This window comes from Thermobia domestica, chromosome 1 (genome assembly GCF_964235325.1).
Source record: "Thermobia domestica chromosome 1, izTheDome1.hap1.1, whole genome shotgun sequence".
NCBI classification, from domain to species: Eukaryota; Metazoa; Arthropoda; class Insecta; order Zygentoma; family Lepismatidae; genus Thermobia; species Thermobia domestica.
In genome coordinates this window covers 147,465,648-147,478,613 of record NC_137454.1, presented here as the reverse complement: position 1 = coordinate 147,478,613, position 12,966 = coordinate 147,465,648, and the positions used below count along the sequence as shown (strand labels likewise).

At 36.5% G+C, this 12,966-nt stretch overlaps 1 protein-coding gene across 3 annotated transcripts in view; it reads right to left on the bottom strand.

The window, feature by feature from the left end:
- Positions 1-12,757, bottom strand: part of LOC145689909 (uncharacterized) — a 58,941-nt gene extending 46,184 nt beyond the window's left edge. The window contains exons 1-2 of one of the 3 annotated variants that reach the window (XM_081764250.1): positions 12,650-12,757; positions 7,612-8,099 (exon numbers count right to left, since the gene is read on the bottom strand). The gene's annotated coding sequence lies outside the window, so the exon portion shown is untranslated. The other 2 variants (XM_081764265.1, XM_081764259.1) reach the window with 2 other exon arrangements.
- Positions 12,758-12,966: the final 209 nt, after the last annotated feature.

Genomic DNA, 12,966 nt, shown 5'->3' with positions numbered 1-12,966 from the left:
TTCACTTTTACTCAAATTCACAAGATCATACAAAACAAACAAACAAACAAACAAAAAAAAAAAAAAAGCCACTCCTGATGGTTACAAATTCCCGTGTAAATTTGATATTCAAAGTTTTAGGTTTTCACATTTAATTGGCAAGTACCCATATGTCCAAACGATCCTAAGGTTCTCTGATTTAAATTCTTGCAAGGTTTATGGCCAAACTGTCCTTTTGATAATATTTTTCAAATTATGGGTACTGCCCTATATTATTTACTTACATTACCTTTATTCTTTTTCACTGCTCCGGATATAATAGCGCCCCCTGGATCAACTATTACCATTATTACCATTATGCTTCAATATATTCGTTTTATTATTAAATTTAGTATTATTTTATTTCCTAAATTCCTATTTTAATTTTAGCAACCCTTAATATTATGTATGCACATTATAAATTTTATATTTAATTTGAATTATCAAACTTCCTTTTTCCAAGATATGGCAGGTAGGGGTGTAAATAAACAATCTTCATCGATTCTCGGTATTGCTATCACTACTAAGACAATAATTTAACTTTAATAATCATATCAGAAAGTCCGTAAGTTCTATTTAAGAATTACTACTATAAAATTTCGACTTTTTATAGAGGAAAAATTCTATAGAAATGAACTACTCATATTTGGTACATAAGCCTAATCCGGCAATATGATTACTCACTCTGTTCTTTATCATGTATATTAATAACGTGTTTCTGCTCAACATGTCCAATCAGTATCATAACTGTCCTCTGAACCCCGATTAACTTGCAATAAATGGAATTTATAGCCTGAGAAGCAAGCCTAAATACCGATAAAACAAGACCATGTCTAATACCAAATCGTAAACATTGTCAAAGGAAGTAGTGTTCACCAGCTGGAGCAGAATAAGAATAAGCAGACCACAATACTTCCTCCTGAATGTAAAATCTCAATATAATATCTACGTATTTATGTCTATACGAACATATAAAAATTATAGTGCTATAGTTTACGAGAAAAGTGAACTGTAACACGTTTGCTGCTAATATGGCTACTATCACTTCAAGTATTTGACTCTTTCATGAAAAAATTCACAAGCAGATTACCGACAGTTTAACGTTCCTATTCAGTACCGAGATTGTACGAGACAGGGTCATCTTTAGAATGGGGTGGAGTTATTACCCAGAATTACATGCGAGGCAAGTTCTTCCAACGAGAATACCGAAACCACACGTATAGACAGCTCAGGCTATAAAGAGTAGAGGAATGTGTTTGGTAAGGATAAATTTCTATTAATGCAAAGCTCGTACAAAATTTATCCAGGAAGTATAATCTGTTTGGTAATGAAACAAAACATTTTTAACTTAATCGAACGTCTGAGCCATTCATTATGAAATCAACACAATTTTCAAACAAATTCTACCTTACCTTGCCAGATTTTGATTAAATTTGCAAAGTTCTTGGTATCACTGTAAAATGACACACTGATATTTCAGGTTGATATTTGAACGGGTTTCGAAATTACAAGTCCCCAAAGTTCTCAAAATTTACTAAAAATTTCGTGAGTGACATCTGTTAGATTTTCATTTGTGACTAACCTAAAGTACCTAGGACGTTGGTTAAAGTGTCATTTTAAAAATTGTGAAAAGAACTCTCAGACGGTATACAACACTATAGAATTAAAAATCGAAAAATTACCAATTTTTAATTTGATTTTCTAAAAAAGCCATACTTCGAAAATTTTCAAATTATAAAAAAATATTCGGAGTGTTATGAATGTATTTCTTAAGTATATTTTGGGATGAGCATGGAATCCTTTCTTAAAAGAGTTTCCACTTCCAAACGTGGAGTTCAAAATCGCTTTAATTTAGGTTCAAATAAAACTATCCTTTTCAGTATAGAACTGCCCTCCAAATACTTTCTAACCCCCCTCCCCCGGAAATTAAAGGTGGCGCTGTCACTTGTAATGTAGTATAAATATGAAACAGAAACTGAGCATGCCAGTTATGTAATAATTTTGAAGTGTCTCAAACACAACACCATACCTGTGTACCAGAGTTCTTAGAATTTTCCTCCAGCTCTTTTGAAGCTACATACACAAAAACAAAAGAATAAAACCCACCTCCAAAAATATACTTCAAATTATGGACTGAAATTAGTGTGATCACGAGTGTAGTTCCAAAAGTACCTTTACTAACAAAGAAAACACAAAAAAGGCGAAACAATACCTTCATTTCTCAACATAGTCTTCTTTTAGCTCAATACACCTTTCCCAGCCATCTTCAATAGTTTGCAGCAGGGTTGGCTGGTTTAAACCAACGTGGTTTAAACAAACAAACAAACAAACAAACAAACAAACAAACAAAAAACTAAAAATGTTCGTAAAATCTTGATGAACACACATTTGTGGGTTATCATGTTTCCCTCCCGTATATTATGCGTATTATATTCAGACCTAAATTCCCCATTCATTACTAAGAGATTGTACTACAAAAGCAACTTTTTTTTAAATATATAAGTTTATGAATGTTTCTTTTGTGATTTTTCATAGTTTGTTATTATTGTTATGCAATTGCAATCAAAGAAATTCTAAATATTGTTTTGTTTTAATAATGTTTATTATTGATAAAATACATTGAAACGCCGTACTTTTGGGGGAAGGGGATATACAAACCCCACGAGAGACATTTATTGAAATCAGAAGTATCTTTTGTAACTATTGAGTATAAATGAGTCAGAGCCAAAGTGGACTCAAATAATTCGTATCTTTATTCATTTTTCTTACTGATATGCAAATTAAGTCGTCGTATTTCTTTAACTTGGACTAATAAAAGTCGTAGTGAACTAACTTGAACTAAATTACAAGGTGGCGCACGAAAAGATCCACCATTTTCTTTTTAAATAAAAACTTTATTCACAATGAAAACAGAAAGAAATGCACGTCACAAGAAAGAGTACTGTGGAGAAATGTTCTAATTCAAAACATGTTCAATGTGGCCGCCAATGTTGATCTGAACTGCATTTAATCGAACACTGAGGTTATTCACTACTCGACGACACATGTTTTCATCAATTTCACTGCAAGCCTGAACACGAAGTCGTCTGAGTTCTACCTAATTTTTAGGATGTTTCGGAAAAATCTTTTCCTTCAAATACCCCCACAGAAAGTAATCACATGGGTTAAGATCAGGACTATGAGGTGGCCAAGATTGTCCAGCATGAAACCGATCAGAAATAACACGCATGTGAAAAATTTCGTGTAAGAAATCCAAGACAACATTCGCAGTGTGCGTTTTGGCTCCATCTTGCATGAACCACTGCGTGTTGATGGGCAAAGCAGTAGCAAGCAACTGCGGACAAAGTTATTCCGGAGGATAGCCAAGTGCCGCTCACTATTTACTGCTTCTTCGAAGAAGAATATCCCAATCAGTCCATGGCTGGAAATTGCAACCCACACTGTAATCCTGGGAGTTGTATTGTTTTTCATGAATCAACCGTGGATTTTCATTGGCCCAAAAACGCACATTTTGTTTGTTGACCACTCCGTCCAAATGGAAATGCGCCTCGACAGAAAACCAAACGTTGTGAAGGATTCGTTTCTTACCCTCTGCCCAGTGCGCGAACACTAATCTCTGCTGCTTGTGATCATTTGTGAGTCGTTGCACAATGGTCATCTTGTATGGATAAAAATGGAGGTCACTGTTCAGAATTCGTTGAACCGAACGTCTTGATATGCCAAGTTGCACTGCTGCCTTTCTTGTCAACTTCCCGGAACTCCTCTGCATTGCAACTCTAACAGCTTCAATATTCTGAGGCGAACACACAGGCTTCTATCGAAGACGCTTCGGCTCCAATATTGTTCCTTCCCTCTGAAAGTTTTCATACAGTCTGTGGATGGTTTTCTTGGAGTGAGCCCATCGGGTATTAAACCTCTCTCGAAACCGTCTTGGAGCAACAATAACACTTTTTGATTCATGGAACAAAAGCACGATTGTTGAGCGCTGCTCTTGTCAGCCATCTTGAAAACTAACCCTCTAGCGGCGGTAGGGTGAGTTAAGTGTCAATTTCTTCTTCAACTGTTTCTCCAAACTGAACTGCTACTGCTATAAAAGTGTACATTGCGATTTCTTATTCTTCTGAAACGATAAAAAAACTAATGGTGGATCATTTCGTGCGCCACACTGTAGTTCTTCTGTACTCTGAAGTACTTTGAAATTGTCCATATGTAATTCTGAATAATGGTTTCACTTGTGCAACTGATTATCTGTTTTTCCTTCTGAAATGACTCTTGACAATTATATTAACAAGTATGTAAAGATTAGTACAACTTTTTTTTTTTTTCTTTTTTTTTTTTTTTTTATCATCAGGAGTCCTTCGTGAGTGAGTCGGCAGACGTATCGCATTTGTGGCCAATCACTCCCGGTTCCGAGTTCAAACGGAGGACAATTTCTCTTGGATGTAAGCCGAGAAGCGGTTTGGATTCCACTTTGGGCTTATGTGACCCCTTCTAGCATAACCCGGTTGTTGCATAACACCAAGGCGAAAAAGAACTTGTTTCTGTTCATATGTGGTATAAGTACATAGAGCAAATTATTTAAACCAAAAAAAAATCTGGTCTAAAACAAACAAAAAAAACTGGTTTCTTCAATAAAAAAACATGGTTTTTGCCAACCCTGGTTTGTAGTGAGAACCGTTAAGCTCCTCAAAACTGTCATCAACTGCAGACTCCATCTTTTCATTTTTGGCAAATCTTTTACCAATGAGCCATTTTTTCTAGTTTGGAAAAAGAAAATAATCCGAGGGGGCTAAATCTGGCGAACAGAGTGCGTAAGGAAGCAATTCGAATTTTAACTCATTGAATTTGGCCATCTTGATAACGAATGTGTGAACTGGTGCATTGTCTGCATGAAACAACACTCGCCACATATGGCCATTTCTTGTTGATTTCATCACTCACACTCCACAATAAGTTTGCAAAATACCCATCGTTGATTGTTTTTCCATGTTGAAGATAATCAGTGAAAATTATCCCACGCGAATCTCCCAAAAAACTGACGCCATGTCCTTGCCAGTAGATGAACGGTCTTTGCCTTTTTTCGAGCAGATTTTCCTCTTTCAGTTCATTGTTTAGACTGTTCCTTCATTTCAGATGTGAAGCGATGGACCCATGTTTCATCCATGGTTATGAATCGACGCATAAACTCGGCTTTATTGATGTGAAACATCGCCAAACACTCGACTGAAACATCCTCACGACGCTGCTTTTGTTTCAATGTGAGCAAACGCGGCACACATCTCGCGCTCAGCTTTCTCATGTCAATATGCGATGTACGGCACTTCTAAAATGCCTAGCATGTCTTAGCTCGCGTACTTTCAGTCAACGATCATCTAATACCATTTTGTGGATTTTCTTCACCATATTTGGCGTGGTCGCCTCATTTGGTTGACTACCGCGATGTTCGTCTTTGTAGCTCATACGGACTCGTTTAAACTGCCACTTAATATTTTACTGTTGTAAACGAAGGAGCAGACTCTCCGAAAGTACAATCTAGCTCGACTATGATATTGGTTGTGCTAACACTTTTGAAATGAAAGTATTGTATCACATAACGATGACTGAAGTTTTGTATCTTTACAAATTCACTGAGAGCGTTCACTATTGATGGCTGTCAAATACTAAACAAAGTACCAACTTCAAACTTAAGCTTTACAAGGTTGGTACTTTCGACCATAGTAATGGTTTTCAAACAACAATCGCCATCTATACGTCAGGTCGAGTACTTCTGGGACCACCCTCGTATTCTATATTATGTAGAATTACCAATTTCTCTGTTACTCTACATAACTATCTATTTTCTTTTAGAAATCGAAATACAAGCTTGTGCCAATGGTGCAAAGTGTGGCCATTGGCGAATGTAGCTCTAGATTCCTTTTATGCGATTAAGGAATCCGTTTCATGTGCCTGCTTCCAGTAAAAATTTATACACACAAAATCAGTGTAATCAGTTTAGATAGAAAAAGATAAACTACTATTCTGATGGATCCAATGTTTGGTGATGATCTAGTGCAAGAACACAACCTTTCTAACCTTGTTTACATAAACATGGTTCTGGCAGAGAGGCTGAATGGCATTTTGCTCCAATAGCTCAAGGAAAGGGTCCTTGTAATGCGGTTGTGGCATAGTCAACAGGGTGCAAGCCTAAGCAAGTCTGTAATATATATATATAAAATTCTTCGACCTTGGTGCCCGATGACTGGTATAGCTTTCACCTCTGGTGCGTGGGCTCCCTGGTTTGATTCCGACCCAAATGAACTTTGTGGTGGATAAACACCATGTGTGGGTTTTCTCGGATTTCTCCCACTTTCTTCATTCAATCATCATCCATCTCATTATCACAGTCACCCTAAGCCTCGGGGCATATCGTGATACGTCAAATAATAATAATAATAAAAAAAATCTTCACTCCGTCAGCTTTCTGATCGGAGTGCATTTTATATTTAGCACTTAAGAAGAGTTCACCGAATCGGCAACATTCCTACAACATCGTATCAAGCACAAACAATTCTTGGGACACCGAATTTCACGCGTTCATTCCTGCAGCCTTAGATACTCCCGGGCTTTTAGTCTAAGTATTTTCGTACGCCGGAGTTCATTGGAACAGACACAACAAATTTGACAAGCTAGAGGTGGCAGACGTAAGTGGATACATAACTGCAATCTATAATAACAAGTAGTGACTGGCGAATGTTTGGAGAAACGATTATGTGATAATGACGTTTCTGTATTCAGTTAGCCCACCTACATCATCTGCATATCCTGGGAAGCTAGATGTTCTATGGATTCGTGTATGGATGTACTGTATAAGATGAATGCTGTAACTCTAACAGGCTGACTACACATCTTGTCTGACAAAGATGTAGGCGCAATCGAAAGTCTTTCAAGTTTACTCCAAACTAAGCTGTGAGCAGTATCCAGAAAAGACGAACTTTCAAATATGGACAAACCATTTTTTTTTTTTTTTTTTTTCATGTGATTTGGAAACAAATTATCCTATGCTGATCCAAAACTAAATATCGGGGATACATTTGGAACAGTCCCAATACTGTTCAACGATTTTTCGAAATTTTCAAAAATGACTTTTTGAGAAAAATTAAATTCATTTTTTTTTTTTTTATTTCTTCCGAGAAAAAATTTTAGTGCTATATACCATTTGAAAGCTCTTTTGATAGGTCTTTCAAGTCAGATACAAATGCCAATCGAATAAATATTACTATCAGAATTTTTGGTAAATTTTGAGAAATCTTTCTTTTGAGAGGGGTGGGGTGGGTGCGGGTTGTAATTTTGAAACCGGTTCATAAATCAACTTGAGCTTTCCGCTTGTTCTACACATTGATGATACGAGGATTTATCTGAAACTGGTTCCAGATATGACACGGAATTACTCGTCCATGACTTACCTGTAAGATGACAATGTCAAATGAGAGTGAATAATTAGAACAACTGACTAAACACATAAAATGATAAAGCTGGAGGAAACCGGAACCTTCGAATATTATTTCATTAAATTTTAATCATAATTGCACTATATGTACAATAAATAATACATACCTCAGCATAGAAGCTTGACCTGGAGACACATTTTATGAATTTCCGTATGACGCTCCCTTCTGGAATCGCAGCTTGCCTGTAAAATTCTTGTTTCCAACCACAGTACAGCTTTCTTCCTATGTTTATTCTTCATGTCCTTGATCCAGTGGTGTAGTGCGGTTAATGTCAATTCCCCATATTTGGCGTTTTGTTGTGTGGGTAGAACAACCAAACAAAATGCTGAAGTGTGTTGCCATTTAAGTTCTATTTCCTTTTATATATGTTCGTGAGGTGGCAGTGAAAAGTTCTTGAATATTTATTACTACTGCTTTATGTTTTTTTAAAAAAACAAAATATTGCGTTAAACGTAAACTTCTAAGTTTAAATATTTTATTGAAGTTTACGCATTGTTTTTCAGTTTAATAAACACTAAAACGTTCATAAAATTTTTAGTAGTTGCATTCTTTTAATGTTTCACTGTTGCTTCAGATATGTTGGCATCACCCATTCTGAAAGAAAGTATAACATAACATTAATATCGAGAAACCAATATGCATTGCAACACAAAATACCATTCGCCACTAAGATCAATGAATTATCTACACCTATCATATAAGAATATATATAACAAGAAAGAAAAGGTTTTAATTTCAATTTCACAACCACATACCCTGCTTTCATACTGGCTGAATCCTTCTTCAAACACATAGTCGAATTAATTCTTTAATGTAATTTCATTTACATCCTATGGTGTACAGTATACTAATGTGACAATGATTATACGAATTCACTACAAATAGATTGTATATCATCAAAACTAGAGTGTTTGTTTAAAGTTTAACGTCTTCTCCCAGCACTACGGATACATGAGAAATGAACCTACAACTTAACGTGGGATACGATCATTCGATGTTTTCCCTACCAAAGAACTTTGGAAGTGAAAAAAAATATATTTTTGAATATAAAGTTAGCATAGGTTGAAGAATTTGCATCTTCTGATTAAACTCTAGTACACTCTTCATCCCACAAGCCCCAGCTGCTATAAGTTGATTAAGTTGGATCATGTAGTTTTTATGGCTATCACAAATGACTGGGCAGATGCAACCCAAATTACACCCAACATTTCAATCAGAAAACAACAGTTGGTACGCCTGTGGGGCATTGAAACAGGCATTTGCTATGCATCTGATGTACGAACAAATTTCTCCATTTTGAGATTATTCTCTATTGTTTGGAGCGTGTTGCCCAATGAATGTTATATACATCAATGATACTATAATTTGTTGTGTATACATTCTGCATGTAAGAAGAAAGAAGAAGAAAAAAAAACACTGATCGTACATGCGTTACAAAATGGTTGAAATTAACGACAAATAACGGTATCAAATCTGCAACGACTGAAGGAAAGAAGTTTGTAAATCTTTGTTTCTAGTTATGGACCAATTACAACTCCACGTCATTCAAACATCTCTTTCCTTCTCCACAGGGGAAGATTTTGCATATCTTACAGAATATCGATTAAAATTGAAATACGTTAATAAAAATTTCAACCTGCGGAATTCTAACCCGGGGTAGAAAACTGATCTGATAACCATTTGCCTACGTCGAACACTTGCTTGATGTTGCACAAAAACCATTAGCTAGTTAAAAACTTTTCATGTCAGTTTAGTCCAGATACTAAGACCTGTATGAAAAGATTATCATTAGCTGAGTGACTCATCATTTCCTTCTCCAACTCAGAAACAAGTCAAATAAACCTTTCTCAATGAGGAAAATGTCCCGAAACGTTCCTCAAGTTGAGGCTTAGGTTTTTATGTTGGTTGCTGCTATCTAACTGAATAAGGATAGGAATGCGTCCGTACGGAGCAGGTACATCAGCGACGGTGGATATATGCATAAATGAGGGTAGTGGAAAATCACTTTAATATGGCGTAAAACACATGCCTTGTTTGTGGCACAGTTTTGTGTTACTTCTATTATCACTTTGTACACTGTCTTCACATAATACTTTACTTCATTGTCTTTCTTATGGAGTACTACGTGGTAAAGAGCACATTTTCCATTCCGCATTTCTACAATATGAATGTAAGAGGTAAGATCCCAATATATTTTAATTACTTGTACAATCATATTGCCGAATCAAGTAACTTATGGACAGATTTTACAAATTTAAACCTCATAAAATAGGATAGCGCCCAACAATTTGTTCCATTTCACCACAGTCGGTTCAGATACAACTCGCTCTTATTAGTTTCCGCTATACATTTCTTTACTTTCTTCCATTACTGAAGCATACACTTCCTAGGTTAGTAAGATAATCTGTTAGAAACATTGAAATATTATGTCCTATTGCCCTTTGCCTAATATCGTGTCAATACGCGAAGGGATAACTGCCGCAAATGATGGCCTCGAAATGCAAAATTTACGGAGAAATGAACTGAATCAGACGAAATGTCTTCATGAGAGTAACAAAAGCGGTAATCAATGAAGGTTAATAAGGGAGAAAACCAGTTAAATTTTGGACTATGAGTTCGCGGACTGATGCGATGAGGTGAACAGGCAGTAGAGAATAATATGACAGTGTTTCAATTCAAACCCACTATGTTATTAACTAACGTACGTAGGATGTGTATGCTGCTGTAATGGAGGGGAATAAATAAATTGCAGAGTGAAACCTAATAAAAGGGGAGTTGCATCTGAGATAAACGTAGTGAAATGAAGCAAATGTTACAGGGGCATAAATTTGTAAAATCCACAGAAAAAGTCGCGTATTTGACTTTGCAATATGACTGTACGAGTACGGTAATAAAAAACATCGGAATGTTACACATTAGGCCTTAATGTATAGTAAGGCGGAAGTACGAAATGGAAACTGTGCTCTGAACCACTTAATACTCAATAACAAAAGACATAATGAAAGGACGTGCTATGTCAAGGCAGAGTACAGTGATAATGCAAGTGTCGCAAAGCTTTGTGACACACAATGCATTACGTTTTATGCAGTATGAAGTGTTTTTCCACTACCTTTATTTATGCTTATACACTGTTGCTGACGAGCCTGCACCTTACGGACGCACCGCTTCGCTGTCGCTCAAGCCCCCCTGCTGCGTTCCTGCCCTGGCTCGGTTAGATAGAATTCACGCTTTTTAGTGGAAACCCAGCACAAGTTGGTTCGTGCTTAATGCACTGTAGTCCTTACGCCATACATCCGCACACTGTATTTATACTCAGCCCTCGTGAACTCAATCTGCACCTATTAATGGAGCTGCTCCTTGAACAAACACTTTCTAAGGCAGTATTAAGAGGATATATGATGCTGAAAGTAATTCATTTTTCATGAATGTAAGTGTCCGCTCATTGAATGAGTAGAACGCAGAAAAACAGTATTTTCGTATGCGTTTTGTAACTTGAGACATGTCTTTGATAGGATACTGCATCCTCAAAGGTTCCTGAAACACGGAAAGACGATATGATTTCCGCATTTTTAGTACCAGTTTCGGAAGTACATCCTCCATCGCAGTGAGGTGAGAAGTCATTGTTTTCCGTAATATCATGTAGATGTATTATCCGAAAATTATTCCCAAGTCTGTACAGAATGGGATAAATAAAATGAATGATGCATACGGATAAAGCAAAGAGAAAAGGAAGCATGAAAATAAGAAGTATTTGTGATTAGCAGTGAAGACCTGAAATGACACACGGCCTAAGTAGTAATACAACGTTGAGAACAGGTTCGAGTGGATCTTACCTAGGTGAGTAGTTTACCCATTGTTACTCTCATGGTGACATTTCGTCGGACACTGATAATTTCTCCGTAAATTTTGTACTTCGGGGCCATCTGAGGCAGTCAACCCAAAAATAATTTGATCAATCAGCCTTAACCGAGATTAAGGAAGACGATGATGATGAGATGAGTGATAATGGTGCAATGACGAAATTCAAAGAATCCTGAGAACACCCGTGTTTGTCCACCATAAACTACTTGGCGGGAGCTGGGATCGGAAAAGTGCCAGAGGTGTACAGTCTACCACTGAACCATTAGTTAAGCTTCTACAATGCTAGCCTGCACAGATATGTGAAGGTGGGTAAGCTCAACACTCAGTTCACATGATTATGCCTAGCAAGTGAAGGAAGGTTAGAAGTCCCGTTAATAACTTTATTACGATTCAATGAGAATGTTCCAAGAACTCTGCGAGCTACAGCGGCAATTGAAAATATGTGTAACATGAAGGTTTAGAAAAATTACAACTTACAAACTTTTAATCTCAAACCAATCGCATTCGAAGTTTTGTAATCTCGCTTAATGAAAAGCGGATACGTAATTTAGCAAAGGAGTCGTGGGTTAATTACTTCGTTATTTACACTACAACTTTTACAATCTTATAATTAGTCATCAAGGACAAAACAAAAATACGAAAAGCACATAACTACAATTCACTGTTCCGTTAGCGTTCGTTAGCAGACACAGCGAATATCTTAATGAAAAACACTACAGGACACCTAAACTAAAAATATCCTTTACTAATTTTCTGTAATTCAGACTTCAATTATCGAAGTGCTATGGCACATCATACTGACGCTTTTGAAATCGTTAACTATTACGAAGGTACCAAGTGTTTCATGTAATATGTCACAAAGCCTACCTGACGAAGTTAACAGATTAGTGTCACTCAGTTGAATCGCAAAAGCACAACCATTTTTTTTTCTTCAAGTAAATTTTAAGAGAAAGTGTCCCACTAAATTCTTTGGATCACCTCTGTCATCTGTTAATCTTACTGTTCGCAATGGTCAACATATCATCATATTAATTATGCACTCTTGGACTAACTATAAGATATTGAAGAGGCAAGAAAAGCACTTTTACGAAAGCACAGAATAAAAATCCATGAACTATCTCAACCCTCGCTTCACTAACAATGGAAGACAACATTACTCACTCGCGTCGTCTTCAAGATAATCACATACACTACTGGGTTAAGATATCTCTATGATAACATGTTATACCACAATAGCTTATTACAAATTAACATATAAAAGGTATACATAACTGTTACTCTACCTATTGGTAATGCAGGGATGAATATTTCACCCCGTGTCTACCCAACACACCCCAACCCATTATAAACATGGCTGCCACCAAAAGACGGCGCTATAATCGCTTCGTCTGTAGAAGGAGGAGAGAACCAATAGAATCCGAACCTTGATCTGTCACAGGGTTGACAACCGATATAGATAATATTTTACCTGAATCAAAGTTTTCTATAATCATTATTAAAAATAAAAATTTATTTTCATTATGGCCAAATGACAATATATCTGAGGACCAGAACTTAAAGTTGCAAAAACGAGACGCATATGAATCGGGAGGGGGTCTAT